The sequence below is a fragment of the Trichechus manatus genome, unplaced genomic scaffold (genome assembly GCF_000243295.1).
Source record: "Trichechus manatus latirostris isolate Lorelei unplaced genomic scaffold, TriManLat1.0 scaffold00032, whole genome shotgun sequence".
NCBI classification, from domain to species: Eukaryota; Metazoa; Chordata; class Mammalia; order Sirenia; family Trichechidae; genus Trichechus; species Trichechus manatus.
Window position 1 is genome coordinate 15,252,443 of NW_004443968.1, and position 19,885 is coordinate 15,272,327.

A 19,885-nucleotide genomic window follows, 5' to 3' on the forward strand; every position below is an offset into this window, starting at 1 on the left:
CATCAATTCTTCTTTAATCTTCTTTATTCATTGTCCTGCTTTCACATGCGTATGAGGCGATTGAAAACACCATGGCTTGGGTCAGGCACATGTTAGTCCTCCAGGTGATATCTTTGCTTTTTAACACTTTAAAGAGGTCTTTTGCAGCAGATTTGCCCAATGAAGTGCCTCATTTGATTTCTTGACTGCTGCTTCCATGGGCATTGATTGCGGATCTAAGAAAAATGAAATCCTTGACAATTTCTATCATTTCTCCATTTACCACAATGTTGCTTATTGGTCCAGTTGTGAGGATTTTTGTTTTCTTTATGTTGAGGTGTAATCCATTCTGAAGGCTGTAGTTTTTGATGTTCATCAGTAAGTGCTTCAATTCCTCTTCACTTTCAGCAGGCAAGATTGTGTCATCTGCATATCGAAGGTTGTTAATGAGTTTTCCTCCATTTCTGATGTCGAGTTCTCCTTCATACAGTCCAGTTTCTCAGATTATTTGCTCAGCATACAGATTGAATAAGTATGGTGAAAGGATATACCCTTCATCCACACCTGTCTTATTTTAAACCATGATGTATCCCCTTGCTCTGTTTGATCGAGTACTTGTTGGTGTATGTACAAGTTCCTCAAGAGCACAATTAACTGTTCCGGAATTCCCATTCTTCATGATGTTATCCATAATTTGTTATAATACACACAGTGGAATGTCTTTGCATAGTCAATAAAACACAAGTAAACATCTTTCTGGTATTCTCTGCTTTCAGCCAAGATCTATCTGACATCAGCAATGATATCCCTCATTCCACTGTCCTCTTCTGAATCCATCTTGAATTTCTGGCTGTTCCTTTTTGATGTACTGCTGCAACCACTTTTGAATGATCTTCAGCAAAATTTTACTTGTGTGTGATATTAATGATATTGTTTGATGTTTTCCACATTTTGTTGGAGCACGTTTCTTTGGAATAGACACAAATATGGATCTCTTCCGGTCGGTTGGCAGGTAGCTGTCTTCCAAATTTCTTGGCATAGACGAGTGAGCACTTCCAGCACTGTATCTGTTATTGAAACATCTAAATTGGTATTCCATCAATTCCTGGAGGCTTGTTTTTTGCAATGCCTTCAGTGCAGTTTGGACTTCTTCCTTCAGTACCATTGGTACGTGATCATATGCTACCTCCTGAAATGGTTGAACATCAACCAATTCTTTTTGGTACAGTGACTCTGTATAGATCCTTCCATCTTCTTTTGATGCTTCCTGTGTTGTTTAATATTTTCCCCGTAGAATCCTTCAATATTGCAACTCGAGGCTTGAATTTTCTCTTCAGTTGTTTCAGCTTGAGAAATACTGAGCATGTTCTTCCCTTTTGGTTTTCCAACTCCAGTACTTTGCACATTTCATTATAATACTTTACTTTGTCTTCTAGAGCTGCCCTTTGAAATCTTTTGTTCAGCTCTTTTACTTCATCAATTCTTCCTTTTGCTTTAGCTATGCTACATTGAAGAGCAAGTTTCAGAGTCTCTTCTGAGTTCTATTTTGGTCTTTTCTTTCTTTCTTGTTTCTTTATTGACCTCTTGCTTCCTTCATATACTATGTCCTTGATGTCATTCCACAACTCATCTGCTCTTCAGTCATTAATGTTTAACGAGTCAAATACATTCTTGAGATGCTCTCTAAATTCAGGTGACATATACTCAAGGTCATACTTTGGCTCTTGTGGACTTGTTCTAATTTTCATCAGCTTCAACTTGAATTTGCATATGAGCATTTTATGGTCTGTTCCACAGTTGGCCCCTGGCCTTGTTCTGACTGATGCTATTGAGCTTTTCTATTGTCTTTCCACAGATGTAGTCAATTTGATTCCTGTGTATTCCATCTGGTGAGGTCCACATGTATAGTCACTGTTTATGTTGTTGAAAAAAGGTATTTGTGTTTTTGGTTTCATTATGATGTGCTTACCACATTGGAGACTACGGAACCTCTGGTGTACACCAAGGTGACGGGACTAAGGAGATGCTAGAGGAGGCATTGTCGCCAGTGCATAGCCGAGTTTCAGAGACGCGGCGCCGGCGCCGCCCTAGTTGGCCCGCGCCACACCGCGCTGGAGACAGCAGAAACGAGCGCCCGCCCTGTTTGCCTCTAGCTCCTGGCCGGGCCCAGCCCACAGGCTCCGATGGCGGAGACCGAGCTGAAGGAGCTGCCTCAGGTTCTTGGCATGGAACAGAGGATGAGGAAGCGTCTTCTAAGCAGAGTGTTTCTGTAGAAGGATTATTACAGATCAGGACTTTCAAGGCAGGTTTGTCCACCCAGAACACTTACCTCTAGGAGATGGGTGTCCCAGTCTTGGAAGACATTCTGCACCTTACTGAGCAGGCAACACACCTTGGGCAGAATCCATGCTTGGGTGGGGCATGTATGAGATGCTTCTGGATGACAGCAAAACTCCAGCAGCAACTGAAGCTTCCCAGTGGAGAGAAACCCTTTGAAAAAGACATGGACGGGGCCTCATTTATGAAGAGCTGCAGATTTCATGGGTCCAGGAAACCCTTCACCTGTGGAGAGGTTGGGAACGTCTTCCCAGCAACCTCAAGCCTTCTCCATCACCATGACACTCATGAGTTTAAGGCCACCCAGTGGCCTCGAGTGTGGGGAGACCTTTCACAGTGGAAAAAGACTTTGCACGTGGGGTAAATGTGGGAATTCTTCTAGTAACAAACATACACTTATTCACTACGAGAGTGTCTGTACTGTAGAGGGGCTGTATGAGGGTAGCAAATGTGAGAAAGACTTTAGCTGCAAGTACAGACTTGTTCAGTGCCAGGGAATTCACACTGGAGAAAGGCCATATAATTGTGGCGAATGTGGGAAATCCTTCAGATTCAAATGTTTACTCAGTTACCATCAGGGAGTTCACACTGGAGAAAGGCCTCATGAGTGTAGTGAATGTGGGAAATGCTTTACCCATAGATCTGACCTTAAGAGACACCAGAGAAGTCACACTGGAGAAAGGCCTTATGAGTGTGGTGAATGTGGGAAATTCTTTGGCCGTAGTGCCTACCTTCATAATCATAAGAGAATTCACACTATAGCTACACCATATGAGTGCAATAGATGTGGAAAATTCTTTAGCTATTGCTCCTACCTTAATAAACAGAAGAAGATTTATGCAGGAACAGAATTATATGAGTGTTGTGAATGTTCAAAATTCTATAGCCAAGGGTTCAGCCTCATTCTACATCAGATAATTCACATATTTGCATATGAGTGTGGTGAATGTGGAAAATCTTTTAATTGCAAATCTTTACTCATTTTCCACCAAAGAGTTCACACTGGAGAAAGGCCTTAGTGCATGGCATGTGAGAAATCATTTCACCATCAGTCAGCCTTCATTCAACATTGGATAATTCACACTGGTGAAAGGCCTTATGAGTGCATTCAGTGTGAAAAATTTTTTAGCTGTAGCTCTTACCTTAATAAACACAAGAAAATTCATACTTGAGAAAGGCCTTATGCTGTAGCAAGTGGAGGAAATCCTTTTTCTACAAGCATGGCCTCATTCTACACCAGAGTTCACATAGGAACAAAGTCGTATGAGTGGACAATGAGAAATCTGCTAGGTAAAGTACGACCCCATTCAACACCAGAGAATTCACACATGAGCCAGGCTGATGAATGTGACAAATGTGAAAAATCCTATAGCTGTAAATCTGAGTTCATTTACCACTGGAGAGTTCACACTGAGAAAGGTCTTATATGTGCAAGGAATGTATGGTTTCTTTGTTCAGTATATCAACACTTGATGGAGAGTCTTTATGAGGGACTTATCTACCTGAATTGACTCTCCTACATTCAAATGTACAGAAAAGGGAGATTCTCCATTGGTTGTAAGTATGAGGGAAGCCTTCAGAAGTTGCACTGCACTTTCTAACCTGCCAAGGTGTCCAAAGAGAGACTTCTGTGCCTACATATTCATTGGAGGGAATCATGAGTATTGGAGGAAAAGGGGACCATCATTCCCCTCTCTCTGACTACTGAGGGCCTGGATCTGACCCAGTTTTGACCTAGAAGACCCAATCTGAGTTGTGCTAGTGTTTTTTCAAGGGCGATTGCATTTTTCGGGTGTATTTTTGGTCTCCCATGATGCTTGAATATGTCCAGCTTCCAAGTCACTGACCTGGAAACCATCTGCCGCACATTGCTCTGGTGTGTGCAGTCATAAATGTCTTTTCATTTAAGCACCTTAAATCTTGGGGCCTCCACTCACGATGCTGGGTGATTTAAGAGCAGTGTTAGGATCTGCCTACATAAAAGGATGTGGTGACATGAATTCCTTTATGTTGCCTTTTGCCTTGGTTCTTTGGAAAAACAGCATGGGGTATTTTTCCCTTTAAGCCCTGAAGAATTTTACCTTTGCCCTAGTACTTTGGAGAAATTACTTGGGGGGCCTCCCAGGTTGCTTTCTACCCTAGAGAGATATTTTTGCCCAGGGAGGATGTAGTTCTTTACCACTGGAAACTGTTAACTTTTGTACAAGACTTGATTGACACCTTATGGGCTTCTGACTCCACCAAAATGATTGGTTCATGATCTTGCAAGGAACTGGTCGATTTGTATTCAAATAATGGCTTGAAAATCTACCCAATAGGATTGAGTGACTTGCAGTCCATCAAGAAGATTGGTCAGTTTGTGTTAGGAGTGTGGAGCCTTCAAATTGACAAGAAGTTTACTTGTATAAACAGCCACCTCCACAGAGATTTTTAGAGGAAATAAGGGAACCTGAAGACCAGTAAGAGCATGGAGCAGAACAATATGGACCTGGGGTTGCCTTGAGGGGAACATTCTAAGAAAAGCTGTAATAGGGGTTCAGGGCTGTAACACTGAATATGGCGAGGAGCCTGGAGAGGGGCCCATGGGCAGAATCTGCAGTGACGAGAAAGCTGCTGCTAGGAAAGCAGTTAAAGAGCTGAGCAGTCTGCCACACTGGCTCTGAGCTGGGCCAATTACAAATGACAGAAAGGTCTGAAAGGTCTGACGGCAGAGAGGTCTGAAGGCAGACAAGGGGCATGCATGGTCAAGAGGATCCTGCTTGCACAGCTGAGGGGTCTTCTAGCATGACAGAGAGCAGCTGAGAGAGCTGTTCTGGTGGTTGGAAGCTATCCTAAACTGAAGTAGGGAGGGATGTGCTCTCCATTTTGAAGGAGTCTTCCAAATCTTGTCTGTGTGCTTCCTGATCCTTATCCCAAGTTGTTCCTGTTACTTCCAAGTTGATTCTAATCCTTAGTTGTAGCCTGTTATGAGCCTAATAAACCACATGACTGAAAAAAAAAAAAAAAGGTATTTGCAATGAAGAAGTCGTTGGTCTTGCAAAATTCTGTCATGTGATCTCCTGTGTCATTTCTATCACCAAGGCCACGTTTTCCAACTACTGTTCCTTCTTCTTCATTTCCAACTTTCACATTCTAATCACCAGTAATTATCAATTCATCTTGATTGCATTGATTTGCACTTAAGCTCACTATAATCTGGCTTCTGCCCTTACCATCCCACCGAATACACTATTGTCAAGTTCACCAATGTTTTCTTTGCTGCTAAATTATACGTCTCAAATAAATATTTCATTATCTTCATCATATTTAACTTTTCAGCAGCATTTATTACGACTGACATTCTATACTTCTTGAAATTTTTTCCTCATTTTGCTCACATAATATATAAATCCTCCAGATTTCTTTCCACCACTAGCAATTCTTTCTAAGTACATTTTTTGAGTCTTCTTTCTCTACTCAATCTCTAAATTTTGAAGCATTTCGTAATCCAGACATTGGCTTACTTTTCTTCGTTTTATGCGCTTTATTTTTCAATATTCTTATTCACTCACATATATGTGCCTATTAAAGTGATGATTATAAATTCCAAATTTGTATCTCTAATTCAAATCTCCAAGCTTCAGGCTTGGACATCTCAACTTGGATATCTAAGAGACATCTCAAATTTGATCAGTGCAAACTGTTAAGCATGCCACTGCTAGCTGAAAGGTTGGCAGTTTGAACTCACACAGAGGCACCTTGGAAGACAGGCCTGGCAATCTGTTTCTGAAAGGTCACAGCCTTGAAAACCCTATTAAGCAGTTCTACTACGTACACATGAGGTCAGCATGAGTTGCAATCGATCTGACAGCAACCACTACCACCAACAACAGCAACTGAACATATTTACCATCTCAGGAAATACTATCACCATTTACCCAGTACTTCAACCCAGATACTTAGGGGTCATCTGCAAGGCTATCTTTTTCTTGCCCATCACGTCTAAATTCTGTTGACCCTGCCTTTGAAATAAATCTCAAATCCATCTATTTTTTTTGTATATACATGGCTGCTAATTTAGCAGTCATGATCCTTCTCCTGGGTGGTACAACGGCTTTCTAACTGCTCTCCCTCCTTGTAAACTTGCCTTCCTCTACTCCATTCTCCACTCAGCAGCAAGTGTAACTTCCTTAAAACCTAAATCAGATAATATCCCTCTATGAAAAAAATAAGTCAGTGCTTCTCTTTGCTCATCTAATAATAATATACCCCTTCCTGTGGCATTCTAGGAAAAGGTTGATTGAATTCTGGCTATCTTTCAAGTTATTTGTGCCACTCTCCCTTCTACTCACAGAGCTCCAGACACATTACTCTTTTTTAGTTCTACCAACATACCCAGATGCCTAGATTTTAGCCAAAGCTCCTATAATTAGCTATGTGACCTTGGGCATTACCTCTCTGTGTCTTGGTTTCCTTATCAGTTACATATACTACCTTGCAAGGATAGGGGAATAATGATGTTGCGCTAAAGTGTTTGTTAAATTATTAGATATGCAGCTAGGCTATTCAGAGAAGAAAAACCCTTACTGAAATGTTTGGATAAACAATATATGATTTTAAAAGAACTGGCTGGAGTCTGGGTTACTGAGGCAGGTTTGTGTGGGACCTGGGATAATATAAAAGAATCTTTCAGAGGTAAAGAGAGAGGTTAGGAGCCTCCAAAGGAGAACCAGTGGTGCCTCAGTTGAACATTGATGGATTAATTTTTTTTAACAGCTTTACTGAGATACAGTTTTCTTACCAGAAAGCTCTCCCATTTAAAATGTCTATTTCAATGCTTTTTAGTATAGGTACAGACTTTTACAACCATCACTACAAACGTATTTCAAAAAAACATAGGCTTCTATAACTAAATGCATTTAATACAATTTTTTGTTTAGTTTTTAAGTTGTTGTTGCTGTTGTTAGGTGCTAGCGAGTCAGTTCTGACTCATAGCAACCCTATGTATTACAGAATTAAACACTGCCCTGTCCTGCACCATGCTCACAATCATTTTTGTGCTTGAGACCATTGTTGCAGCCACTGTGTCAATCCATCTTGTTGAGGGTCTTCCTCTTTTTCAATGACCCTGTACTTTACCAAGCTTGATTTCCTTCTCCAGGGGCTGATCCCTCCTGATAACATGTCCAAAGTATGTAAGATGTAGTCTCACCATCCTTGCTTCTAAGGAACATTCTGGTTGTACTTCTTCCAAGATAGATTTGCTCATTCTTTTGGCAGTCCATGGTATATTCAATATTCTTTGCCAACACCACAATTCAAAGGCGTCCATTCTTCTTTGGTTTTCCTTATTTGTTGTCCAGCTTTCACGTGCATAGGATGCAATTGAAAATACCATGGCTTGGGTCAGGCACACCTTTGCTTTTCAACACTTTAAAGAGGTCTTTTGTGGCAGATTTGCCCAATGCAATGTCTCATTTGATTTCTTGACTGTTGCTTCCATAGGTGTTTATTGTGGATCCAAGCAAAATGAAATCCTTGACAATGTCAATCTTTTCTCCGTTTATCATGACGTTGCTTACTGGTCCATTTGTGAGGATTTTTGTTTTCTTTATGTTGAGGTGTAATCCATACTGAAGGCTGTGGTCTTTGATCTTCAACAGTAAGTGATTCAAGTCCTCTTCACTTTCAGCAAACAAGGTTGTGTCATCTGCATAACATTTTTAAGTAGTTGATGTTTTCTCCATTAAGACCTGGTACAAAATGTCCATACTTTGTCCTAAGAGAGGTTGAAATTAGGTAAGTAATTCAGATAATAATTGGTACAATTAGTAAAGTTACATGACAAATGATAACAAACTAACACATATAAGTCTTCAAGAAATATGACAGTAGAATTTAATGTGAAGCATATATGATAAATAGCCCACACATAGTCATATCAATATGAGAGCACTACAAGAAACCCGATGATCTACAGCATAGAGCCATAAGTCAAGGAAAGGTTTATTATCTCCTTAAATCTGTTCATTTAATAAGACCATCTAGAGTCATACCACTTGACCTTAAAATGCTCAAGTAGCAAGCTCTGTATTTTATTGCCTGTTCCTTTATTTTTCTGTACAAATTCACCCCATATGTGTCTGAACTCTCTGTACTCCCAAGAGGAATGTTAAATCATTATAGGTCAATGGCAGCATTTGTACTTCAAACAAACCCACAGATGGCAGAGAATCCTGGTCTAATTCCCCAGCACTGCCAAGGCTGCACGTGAAGACCAAATATCGTTTTCCACTTGCATTCTTTCTGGTTTAATATTTGATGAGTCTCTGGGCACTGTGCTAACAACTTCCCATGGTCTCTTTAAGGAAACCAGCATTGTAGACTGTACTTGTTTTGCATGTTACTATGCACACAGCTGGCAGCCACGAGAAGGCATACTTTAGTGAATATTCCTTCGTTATTTAATTCCTTCTGCAGGTGTCATTTTTGCGTTTTAGCCATCTGGTGTTCTGCAGAAAAGAATCTCAACAACAAAGACTAAGTCATATACATAAACTGCATAAAAGTCTCCTCAAAATTAAAGTATAGAAAATGACCAACATAACAATTACAGTATTTTGTTTATGTTTGCATGTTGACAGAGATCTAGAGCAGAAGTGGTATCACTTTTGAGTAGACATTGGCTAGAAAGAGCACATATGAAATTCTGCTTATATTAGTTTATTTTCCCTGTCGTGTAACCACTATGAACAATTGTCTGTCCCAAAGGAAGTATCAGACCTGAGAATCAAAGATGTTGCTATTCCTTCCACACTCCTACAGAAAAGGATTGGTAGATGGGAACAACAGATAAGAAAACCATTTTCAATCTTTTGAAGATATTGGGGTATTATTAGCTGAGGGATAAAATAGGGAAAGTGAACAGATTTTTTTTTCCTTTTCTTTTAATTAAAAATATTTTAGTGTGAAACAGGTGTATATGGAAGAGTGGTGAAGGGAGCAACAAAAGTTTATCCAATCTTCATTTTATGTATAAAAAATATAGTCCATATCACATAGTTAATAAATGGAAGCCCCTGAGTTAGAATACATGATTCAACTCATTGTCCTTTTTTCTGCTTCACTGTGTTAGACATTAGGTCTAGAAAAAATAACTTACAGAGGAAAGAGAATAACTTTGGTGTCACTGGAGGCTCAGTCTGGCGGGGACAAGATATGTACGCAGTTGGAGATACCTTAAACGTCCATTGCCTCAGTTTCCTCATTTGTAAGATGGTCTACTTCCTAATATAGAATTAAATTAGATAGCACATGGAAGTTAATTAGCCCAATCCCTGGAACATAGTAAATTCTCAATAAATGTTCATTATTTTTATTATTCAATTAATGTCAGGATTCGGTATGAAACTTTGAGAGAAAGCAAGTCTTGAAGAGAATACACACACACACACACATACATACATATATTTGGCATCCAGTGAAAAATAGCAATTAAGCCATGGAAACCAAGGCTCTATGCCTTGCTTCTTAAAATCCCTGTGCATCTCTTTTATCAAAACTGAGATTTTTCAGACATACCATTCCCATTCCCCATTTGTATGCAGGATAAATTTTAGCTTAACCCAGTACATTTTATGATTCTTGTATTAGGGATATTGAGATAAAAATAAGTGACTTGCACAATTGTTTTACCAAATGATAAAAATGGATGTAAATCTAGAGGGCATGAATCCTTTTACCCCAAAGTGACACTTAACACAATAATCAGCTGAGAACTCTTTATCATTTCACCCCTAGAAGTTTTCTACTTAAAAGCAAGACTAGAGCATAGTCATGAGAGATTGATAGCATTCTAAGTTCTGTTTTATTATAGAAGAATAGTGGTTCTATGGGCATTTAAAACATACGTGAGAGAAACAGCCATAGGTCCAAATGCTTTATTCTCTCTATCCCAATAAATTGTAATTAGAAAATGATAACTGAGTAAACTCTTGCCCTTGGAGTCAATACAGTGAATTTATCGGGAGAAAATACTTTGGGGGAGGGGTCAAGGATTCTTGGGGTCAAATCCCTACTCCAACACTTATTATTTCTTTGGGCAGGCTCAAAGATGATTTGCAAAAAAAAAGCTACAATAATTCTCCTCCTTGTATCACAAAACCAAACCCCCTTGTCATCAAGTCAATTCTGATCATTGAGTAATCCCTTCCCACACTGAATCTGAGTCTGGTCACGGGATTTGCTTTGGCCAATGGACCATTAGCAAATATGAGGAGAGCAGAGTCTTGAAACACACTTACACATTGGTGCATGTTCTCTTGCTGCTCTTGGGAACCCTGTGAAAAGCCCAAACCACTCTGCTGAATAAAGAGAGACATTTGGTTAAGTCATCCAAGTTGTTCTGATGACACTGAGTTAACAGCAAGACATAAGAGTAAGGCTATATACTATACCTTCCAGCTCCTGGCAAGCCAATCCAGAAGAACACCCCAGATGATCACAGTATAATGAGAAATAATTAATGTTTTTTGTTTGTTTGTTTCTTTGAAGCCACTTAGTTTTGAGGCAGCTTGTTATGCAGAAAAAGCTAATTGATACGAAAAAAGTTATTTACCCTGACCCCCTGTATAACAGTATGAAATGTTGCCCAGTCCTGCTCCATCTTCATGATTGTTGGTGTGTTTAAGTCAGGGCTTCAAATCAGTTCAGTCCAGTTTGAATTCCTGCTGAGAATTTTCATTTCTATTCTCAGCAGAGGTTTGAACAAGAACAAATTGGTTTGAAGCTCTTGTCTGAGTCCATTTTTCCAGCCATTGCATCAATCCATCTCATTGAGGGTTTCCCTAGCCTTCATTGGTCTCCCACTTTACAAAACGTGATGTCCTTCTCCTGCAATTGGTCCTTTATGACGACATGTCCAAAATAAGGGAGTCAAGATCTTGGCCAATATTCTGTGATAATAAGATTTTCATTGGCTGATTTTCTGAAGTAGATGGCCAGGTCTTTCTCCCTAGTTTGTCTTAGTCTGGAAGCTTTGTTGAAACTGTTCACCACAAGTGACCCTGCTGGTATCTGAAACACCAGTTGCATAGCTTCCAGCATCATAGCAACACACAAGCCACCACAGTACAACAAACTGACAGATGGGTGGTGGTTTGGTAGAATGGAGGCTGATGATTTCATAGTTCAATCACAATAAGTCAGAGAAATTTATATGCATATGCATTCTTTTAGCCACTGGTCAAAAGTGCTAGATAATATGTAGCTAATATATTAGGAGCTGTTGTGTATGCATTTTATCCCATTTTTTTTCTTTCACTTTGCAACCAATGGTGGGGCAGTACTTTGTGCCTATCACTTCTTTCCTTTCTAAGCTATTACGTGCACAGTGAGAAAACAGGGGACTATATTTGGGTTAGTATTTATATAAGATTTTCCATTTACCAAGCACTTTAGTAAAGTTTATACTAGTTTTCTTTCCCTTACCTCAGTGTCTTAGCTTGTATTACAGTATTTGCGTTTTGCAGCTGGGGACACTAAAACACAGAAGGATTAAATAGGCAGCCTAAGGTCACATTGAAAATTAATGGCAGAACTGAGATTAACTCTAATTGTATTTTAGAATTGGCTTACTGAGCACTATTTCTTTTTCAAATCAACAAGACCAAGCTCGTCATCAATGAGAGGAAAGGCAAGCTTATCAAATTCCTGGAAAATCCAGAAGCTTATTTTTAAACAATCATTCCATGAGCCTAAGTTTAAAAAATTAGGATCACATTTCAGGAGCATTAGGCCAGATGCAGTCTGGGCAAGGATTTATAGTCTTTCGAGCTTCAGACTCATATTCAAACTGCCTATGTGATACTACCAGTTGGATGACTGACAGATTTTTCTGAAATCAACATATCCAAAACTGTAACTTTCCCTTTAAACCTGACCTTATTCCTGCATTCCCTATCTCTCCTAACTGGTCTCTCTGCCTTCAGTAAGCCATATATCCATTCTTCAAGCTGCCATAGAGTAATCATTCTAAAACACAAATAATGTTGTGTCACTACTTTGCTTAAAACACTTCAAAGACAACTGAAGAGATGTCTGATTATATAGCATGGCATAAAATACATTTTGTGACCTAATCTCCATTCAAGTTTTGAAACTACCCCTACCCATATTCAAAATCAACCAAACTATTGCAATCATTCTAAGGACCATGTTCTATATTTCTCTTATGTCTTTGAACTTGCTGCTCCCTCCACATTATCTATCAACTCCTATTTTTAACACAAGCATCAATTTCTCTCTGAAGTCTGACCTACCAGTAAGAACTGATATTTCTCCCCTCTATCAGCAGACTCTTCTCTGGATATAATTCTATCTTAGCACCTGCAATAATTTTATACACAAATACACACACATATACACAAATACACACACATATACACAAATACACACATATTACCCCTCTCTTTGTATTAGCCTCCAAGGTCCATAAGGGAAGAAATTATGTATTATTCATTTTTGTATTTATAGAACCCAGTACAGAAATTTGTTTTAGGTTTATTGAATAAATTGCCTAGAACCCAGTACAGAAATTGGCTTCAGGTTTATTGAATAAATTGCCATCTGAATAAATAAGGAAATCAATCACCAGCAAAGGAAATTTCCACAAATTTGTAGCGGAAATTCTTCTAAAATTTAATATTGAAATGAGTCCAAAGATGTAAACAAACCTGTATATGAAAATATATGGAGGTGGAGTCCATGATCTTGGAAACTTGGCTCTACTGCTTAATCACTAAATAACCCAAGACAAAGTACATAAACTTTGTGAATCTTAGTTTTGTTGTTGTTGTTGTTAGGTACTGTCGAGTCAGTTTTGACTCACAGAGACCCTATGTACAATAAAATAAAACAATTCCTAGTCCTGTGCCATCCTCACAATCATTGCAATGTTTGAGCCTATTGTTGTAGCCACTGTATGTCAATCCATGTCACTGAGGGTCTTCCTCTTTTTTGATGACCCTCTACATAAAGAAAACAAAAATCCTCACAAATGGACCAATAAGCAACATCATGATAAATGGAGAAAAGATTGAAGTTGTCAAGAATTTCATTTCACTTGGATCTACAATCAATGCCATGGAAGCAGCAGCCAAGAAATCAAAAGTTGCATTGCATTGGGCAAATCTGCAGCAAAAGACCTTTTTAAAGTGTTGAAAAGCAAAGATGTCACCCTGAAGACTAAGGTGCATCTGACCCAAGCCATGGTGTTTTCAATTGCTTCGTATGCTTGCGAAAGCTGGATGATGAATAAGGAAGGCCAAAGTAGAACTGACACCTTTGAATTGTGGTGTTGGCAAAAAATATTGAATATACCATGGACTGCCAAAAGAATGAAGAAATTTGTCTTGGAAGAAGTATAACCAGAATGCTCCTTAGAAGCAAGGATGGCAAGACTACATCTCACATACTTTGGACATATTATCAGGAGGGAAGGACATCATGACAACATGTCCTGAAGAAGGATATCATGCTTGGTGTCATGGACTGAATTTTGTCCCCCCCAATATCTGTCAACTTGGCTAGGCCATGATTCCCAATATTGTGTGATTGTCCACCATTTTGTCATCTGTGATTTTCCTAAGTGTTGTAAATCCTATCTCTATGATGTTACAATTTTCGATTGTGTTTTAAGCCAATCTCTTTTGAGATATAAAAGAGAGAAGTGAGCAGAGAGACTTGGAGACCTCATACTACCAAGAAAGCAGCACCAGGAGCAGAGCAAGTCCTTTAGACCTGTGGTTCCTGCATGGAGAAGCTCCTAGACCAGGAGAAGATTGATGACAAGGACTTTCCTCCAAAGCCAACAGAGAGAGAAAGCCTTCCCCTGGAGCTGGTACCCTGAATTTGAACTTCTAGTCTACTAGACTATGAGAGAATAAATTTCTCTTTGTTACAGCCATCCACTTGTGGTATCTCCATTACAGCAGCTCTAGATAACTAAGACACTTGGTGAAGTACAGGGTCAGTGAGAAATAGGATGACCTTCAACAAGATGGATTGGCATAGTGGTTGCAACAATGAGCTGAAGCATAACAATGATTGTGAGAATGGCACAGGACCGAGCACTGTTTTGTTCTGTTGTACATAGGGGCGCTATGAGTCAAAACTGACTCGATGACACCTAACAACAACAACTACTTTACCAAGCATGATGTCCATGTCCAGAGACTGGTCCCTCCTGATAACATGCCCAAAGTACGTGAGACAAAGTCTTGCCATCCTTGCTTGTCAGGGGCATTCTGGCTATACTTCTTAGTTTACTTATGTGTAAATTAGGAAGAGTAATGACTACCTTGTAGAATTGTTGGAAGAATAACTTTAATTAATGCATATAAAATACTAGCACAAAATAGGCACTTAAAAAGTAGTACATTTTAGATTTTCTTTTTGGATGAAAGGCATAACTTAGGAAATGTATCAGCTCCTTCTGAAACCAACCAGTCTCTGAGAGATCGATGGTGCTTGTTAGTTCTGTAACTGCTGTGATAAACACTATTATGTTACAATGCCAGCTCCATGATTGCAGGGCCTTGGGTCTGTTTTGTTCACTGCTGTATCTTCAGCAACCAACAGCACCAAAGAACATGGAGATATATGGGTTCATCACACATTCAGGAATGACAGAGAGCTTGTGCTATTAAACGTTTATTCAGACTATTTTTCTAATTAGATGACATATGGTTTACAGTGTCAATTTATTTGGCGATTACTTATCATATACACTGGATAGCCCTTGTCTGACATTTTCATAAATCCAAAATTAGTGGGAATCCAATGTAAGCAACTTTGCTTTTTACTTAAAGCAAAAATATTTTAAAACGTGAGGTTGTTAGTAAAAGTACCTAGGCATGGTCACAAATAGGTACTGGATATCAAACCCTAGAAATAAAACAAGGAAGCATTAAAGAGCTTAAAAATTCTAAACTTTAATAAGGAATGGATGTAGTGTTTCAGTATAACAAATAAATCATGATATTTGTGTTGTATTGTTACAACTCCTTAGGAATGTTCTCACTAGGTTAAAAGGGAAGATTTTCATAACTTCATCAAAATTATTTGCTTAATTTCAACTGTAAAAACATAATATTGGAACTCCAGAGACCAGAATGACTTTCACTTCTGATCTCAGACTGTAACCTGGCTTAAAATACAGTTGGCAGAATACAGTGATAATAGTCTAGTAGGCACAATCAGGGACTCTGTTCTAGTTCAAAGAGATAGATAACATGTTATCAATGAAATGATTTTTTTTTTTTTATAAACAATTATTGTAAAGACATTTGTACCTGGAGTCCCCAGACTCTAAAACCATGCTTGTTCCTGGATACCTTGGTGCCACAATCTTTGCACCGTTTATTAATAATCTTACTAATAACTCCAATATTGTGATTGAAGTGAAAAATTTATAGCAGATACAGTTTACTTTCCATGTGTGTGTGAATGTGTGTGTGTGTGTGTCATTTTTTCCTAGTAGACCGGAAGCTCTTTGAAAAAGAGATTATGTTATATACAAATGTGTTTCAGGCTACTATTTATATTCAATCCATGCTCATAGATATCTAAAAGGATATGTTGCTTGATTTATCAAATACACCACATTGCAAGCCAATTGATTCAAAGATCATCACAATTTCTTATCAGTAGATTTTTCTTCATAAAAGGTCTGGGAAAAGAACTCTTTCGAGAGTTTAACTCCCCAATCTTTTTGTGGCAACAGTCAGAAACATCCATCTGGAGCTGCTATCAGCTTATTGATTCACTTAATCTGAGAAAGAGAAACAAAAAAGTGGTCAATATTCCTCGTATATGTAGGCAAAAGGTCTACTGGGAAAATTCTTAGGGTTCATCAAGAAAACTGTACTAGTCAGCTAAAATAATATTTTTGGAAAGTAAAAACCCAAAAACCCACTGCCACATAGGGTTCCCAAAGCTGTAATCTTTCTGGAAGCAGACTGCCACGTCTTTCTCCCACAGAGCAGCTGGTGGGCTTGAACCACCAAACTTTCGGTTAGCAGCTGAGTGCTTTAACCACTGCACTACCAGCGTTCTGTGTTTGAAAGATAAAACATCACTAAATATTGTTGTTGTTGTTGTTACGTGCCGTTGAGTCAGTTCCAACTCATAGCGACTCTATGTACCACAGAATGAAACACTGCCCAGTCCTGTGCCATCCTCAGAATCATTGTTATGTTTGAGCCCATTGTTGCAGCCACTGTGTCAATCCAGCTCTTTGCGGGCCTTCCTCTTTTTCCACTAAATTTTAGTGTCTCTAAACTCAACTATTAATTGGTAGATCTCTTTAGATCAATATTTTTTTATTACTAGAGTTGTCTATTGCATACAGACGTCAAACTGTTGTGCACATATTTATCTTTCAGACCTTTTTTTTTTTTGCCATTTTAAAGTACAGGTTTTTGGTAACCTATTTTAAGAAGAAAAAAATATTTCTAGAAATACATAAAGTATTACATAAGCATAAAGTACATAATAACCATCAGTCTTTGCCAGTCATTTCTAACCTGATGTGAACTCATTAGTCCTAATCCTAGACAGTATACCCTAAAAATAAGTATTTGCTTGGAAATTATTGTCTTTTCTCTATAAACTAGATGTACAAAACATCTGTATATAGAGAGAGGCCAGGAGTCAGTTGCTTTGCTACACTTTCATAACTATATGTCTGTCTTAGTTATCAAGTGTTGCTGTGACAGAAATATTACAAGTGAGTGGCTTTAAAGAACAGAAATTTATTTTCTGATAGTTTAGTAGGTTACAAGTCTGAATTCAGGGCACTGGCTGTAGGGGAAGGTTCTCTCTCTCTGTCACCTCTAGGGGAAGATCCTAACTTAGCGTCTGTAGCCCTGGCGTTACTCAGTCCCTTCGTGATCTTCAAGTGGCATTTACTTCACCTCCCACCTCCCCAAACCCCTGTTTGTGCTCACTTGTCTCTGTGTCTGTGCTGCTCCTAACTCAGAAGTGATTAGATTTAGGACACGCCTTACCCTGATATGACCTGATTAACATAACAAAGAAAATCCTATTTGCAAACAGGATTACATCCACAGGTATAGGAGTCAGGTTTCCTACTTGTATTTTGGGGAGATACAACTCAATCCATAGTAACATCGTAACTCTCCTAAAGTTTTCTGCCAGTCTCCGTATCTCTCCGAGTTTAATTTCATTATTCGTGAGCCAGTCCAATAAAGAACAAAAGGAACAGGTATTTCTTACCAGGAAAGAAATAAAGCTGAATAAGCGAAATAACAAATCAAGTTTCTGGTTTTCAGGTAGACTAAGGAAAAAAGAAACCTGGGAGAAACATTACACATAAAATTTTATTTCTGCCTTCTTTTGAAAGTTCAGAAGATCTTACTATACTTGGCTTGAATTCCTTCAGGGTAGCAGTTGACTTGAAGTGAGCATAAGTTGTCCCCTTTCGATAGGGCCTGTGTTTGACATTTTGCCCATTCACCTTCCTGACTCTTTATTAGAGCAGAAATTATAAGCGTAATTGCTCAGTTCTTCTTATGGTAGAGCAATTATTTTTTTCTTGTACCAGAGCAAATTTTTTCTTATAGTAGACCAAAAATTTCTTCAGATCTACATCTACATCAAAGTTAGGGCAATAAATTGAGAAGATAGCACATTCCAAGAAAAATGGGAAATTATGTATTTATTTCCCTGTATATGCCTCAGTTTGATTATTTACATTACTTTCTAGGCTGCTGTTAGCTTTTGGTGATGCAGGCTTGATCCTGAAGATGTCTTTAATTCTTCTTCTTGTGTAACCCCCAAGACCAATCAGCCACTGTGTTCTGTATTTTTTGTATGTTATTTGCATTTATCTCTTCTTTCTAATTCACTGTCACTGCTCTTACTTTATTTTTTCCCCATACCTAAGCTGTTTATTCTGATTCCTGATTGTTCTCTCTGCCTTTGATCTTTTCTTTTGTAATCCATCCTATATAGTTTTGCTAGATTAATCTAAAAATTACCACTTTGGTCCTATAATGCCCTTGCATCATATTTGAAACCCTTTACACTACAGCCTTTCCAGCCCAATCATACCTACTTTACTTTGCTATATGAGGCATTCTTTTTGCTTTCTAATCTTCATGCTTTTACATGCACACATCACCTTATTTGAAGCCTTCTTCCTCTCTCTTTCTGAGTGGCCTATTCTTTCAGACCCAAATAAAATCCCACTTCTATAAATTCATCCAGTTAGTAGTGATATTTTCAGCTTTTTTGTTTTTTAAATTATTAACTTTCTCTGACACTTAATTGCTGTTGATCATTTAATGCATGGTATTGTTGGTTTAATCCCCACAACTGGACCAATGAGCAACATCATGATAAATGGAGAAAAGATTTAAGTTGTCAAGGATTTCATTTTACTTGGATCCACAGTCAACACCCATGGAAGCAGTGGTCAAGAAATCAAATGGTGCAATACATTGGGCAAATCTGCTACAAAAGACCTCTTTAAAGTGTTAAAAAGCAATGATGTCACTTTGAAGACTAAGCTGCGCCTACCCAAGCCATGGTGTTTCCAATTGCTTCATATGCATGAGAAAGCTGGACAATAAATAAGGAAGACTGGAGAAGAACTGATGCATTTGAATTGTGGTATTGGCAAAGAATATTGAGTATACTATGGACTGCCAAAAGAATGAACAAGTTTGTCTTGGAAGAAGTACAGCCGGAGTGCTCCTTGGAAGCAAGGATGGTGAGAATTTTTCTCACGTACTTTGCACATGTTATCAGAAGGGACCAGTCACTGGAGAAGGACATCATGCTTGGTAAAGTAGAGGGTCAGTGAAAAAGAGGAGGACCCTCAATGAGATGGACTGACACAGTGGCTGCAACAATGAGCTCAAGCATAACAATGATCCTGAGGGTGGCGCAGGACTGGGCAGTGTTGTATTCTGTTGTACACAGGGATGATATTTGTTGGAACCTACTCGATGGCACCTAACAACAACAACCCTGTACTTCTGTTTGGAGACTCTGCTGGCTTATGGAAGGTATCCTTCATTTATTATGGGAGATATTTGTACTTTCTTTTAAGATTTAATAGAATTCACTTGGGTGAGGTATCTAGTTAAGATCTAAGATCTAGAGTGACTATAGAATTTATTTTCCAAACTGGATCTATTTTAGAACAAAAGAGGGCACTAATCAGATGGAATACTGGGACAACAAGTGTAAACCGGGCCATCCCTGGACAAACCTGGACACATGACCACTGCAGGTAAAGCCTGATAAAGCTTCATGTTCAGCTACAAGTCCACCTCTGTGCCCCAGGGAAAGTGAAGAAATTCTTCTGCCCCTCTATGGCTGTGGCTGCTGCTTCTAAAATGGTTTGCAATGACCCTCACCTCCTTGTATTCATGCCCCGGTGCAATGTCCTTTCCTTGTATGTGGGCTGAACCTAGTGACTTGCTTTAAATGAATAGATTATGGTGAAAGTGATGGGATGTCACTTCAGACATTAGGTTATAAAAAACTGTGATGTCTGTCT

At 38.7% G+C, this 19,885-nt stretch overlaps 1 pseudogene; it reads left to right on the forward strand.

Moving 5' to 3' along the window:
* Window positions 1–2,002: 2,002 nt before the first annotated feature.
* On the forward strand, window positions 2,003–3,488 carry LOC111820275 (zinc finger protein 134 pseudogene; annotated as a pseudogene).
* Window positions 3,489–19,885: the final 16,397 nt, after the last annotated feature.